Here is a 2,430-nt window from a genome sequence, read left to right on the forward strand (position 1 = left end):
GCATCTTTGAGAAATTTTCTCCATGGACAGATTTTTAAGTATTATTTACATAGCACCAGTAATTAACACTTTTCACCTGGCAAGTCGTAAACACGCTGGCCGTGTGAGAAGCATTAATTCAGCATCATGATTTAGCACCTTGACACTCGAAAACCAAAGTGTGTCTGTACCAATTAATATCAGAGGCAAAAAGAAATTTGCAGACAAAAATTGGCAGGAGTAATAAGGATACTTAACCCATCCTTCTTGACTGGGATGTCAAGTTCAAATTGCTGTGCGTTCCTCATGAGGACTAGTTCTTTAGCCCAAAGGCCGCAATATTGAAGGCTTTTGCTATAGTGATACAAAAAACTCTAGTGGGTTAAAAATAAAGAATATCACGGTTTGCAACATAAATGTATTAAATTTAAAAAATGCTGCAAAATAGCTTAGTCTTTAAGCATAGTAGGAATAATAATATTAATATTAATTGGCATTATTATTATTATTATTTTCATTTTGGTCAGTTCACTGACTTAAGCTGCTTTTTGCTTAACCAGAACGCCATTATCTGGTTTTACTGGGCTGATATGTAATAGTTTTATAAGATAAAACTATTTATCAAAGTATTGTTGCAGGGCGGTTGGGTGTGTGTGTGTGCAGAAAATGATTTGGGGTGCTGCATATGCTCCATGGGCCACAGATTTGAGACCCCAACCCTCTATGCTGATTCTTGCCTTCCCAACTTTTCTTCTTCCTGCACCTCTGCAATGCAGCTAAGCTTTTTTCACTAACTGGAGTGCAAAAACACATTTGTTAGTTACATGGGGAGGAAACATCGGCAGAGAAGACTTCCAACCAGGGGTGCCTCCAGACTGTGGTTCAAAAAATCAAGGTGGCAGTTGTGACAACATGATTGAATGTCCTCCTTTTTTTATGTGCGTCACACTGCCATCTTGATGTTTTTGACCAGACCCTGAGGACACCCCTGTTTCCAATTGATACATTCTTCCTGGAATAGATCTGCCTCCCTTCCTCCATCTTAGCTGCATTGCAACCGGCAACCTTGGTCTTCTGGAACCTGGACCAATTCTGTCCATATAAGCCAACTTCCTGTTCTAGCTGAACCTGATTTTCACAAGTTCTAAGTTTTGGTCCTTGTATTCTGGCAGTTGACTGTGTCCCAATCCTGTCTGACTTCAGAAGGTTGCCCAGGGCTCAGTCTTGGTGTTCCACCATGGTGTTACCTAGGCAATGCATATATTTTTTAACTAAGTGAATATGATGCTCTATTTTTTTGGAAAGGATCATTCCTTCCTCAGCCACATTCCCTCCAAATGTGTTGGGACTGTAGCTCCCCTAATTCCAGGCAGCATGGTCACTGGGAATGGCAATCCCATCTTATCTGTGGTTTTGGGGGGAAGACTCGTCTACCTCATGAAATGAAATGAAATGAAATGATACCAACAGATATTGAGATATATCCAATCCAAAAAGTCAGCCTTGAATTTGGGAGTTATTTTTTAGCAACTACTTACCAGCCAACCATGTTCTGAAGCCAATATTATCCTTCTAAGAATGGATATGACAAGATCCATTCCTTTCTATCCATGTCCAATGACAGCTCATTGCAGAGCAGAGAGACATAACCTAGAGCTATCATACCTAAGCTGTGAAACTCCACTAGACCACTAGATGGCAGCAAAGGAATGCAGAACATTGCCATCTAGTGGGCATCGAGATTTTTGCAGCCCCAATTGGGTAGCCCTACTTACAAGAACCTTCCAAGATATTTCTGAATGCTGTATTCGAAGACATTGAACATGGCATTAAAGTGGCATTCTCCTGTTGGTAGTTTTCAGAACCAGGTTAGGCATCTCTGGCCGGGGAAGAGCTCCCACCAGATTCCTAGGGAGGGGGCAAAGTTAAAATTCATCAGCAACGAGATGCCTTTAAACAGGAGGTGGCCCTGCAGATATTCTGGAGCCAAGCTCCCATCAGACTTCCAAGGACAATGAAAATCCAAAAATTCTCCACTCCTACGTTTCCCCTTGGAGAAATGCTACACCTTGGATTCTTGTCTAAAAGGAGTAGAAACAAGAAGTCTTCATTTTCTAGCCTCCTAGAGAGGAAGCATGAGGACCAAGTCAACATCCATCAACCCACCTGCTATTTGCGTAGGAATAAAGCAATCCATTCTGGAGATAAAAGCATCCTTTGATTTTTGAGGATGGCCCCACAGCCATCACCATTTTAGAAGAGGCATTTCCTCTAAAATGAAGAAAGAAGGACATTTCTTCTAAGAATGGTTTCAAAGCACTTCCATTAAGAAAAGGATTCCTCTTAACTTTTCATCTTCCGCACTGGTCAGGCACCTTTTAACCAACTGAAACTTTCTTAAATATAATTGACTAAAGCTTGCTGGAGTCCAGTTGCTAAACTACTGATTTA

This window comes from Python bivittatus, unplaced genomic scaffold, assembly GCF_059951505.1.
Source record: "Python bivittatus isolate LINGU-HERP-01145 unplaced genomic scaffold, Pbiv_v1 ctg000690_np1212, whole genome shotgun sequence".
Classification (NCBI taxonomy): Eukaryota; Metazoa; Chordata; class Lepidosauria; order Squamata; family Pythonidae; genus Python; species Python bivittatus.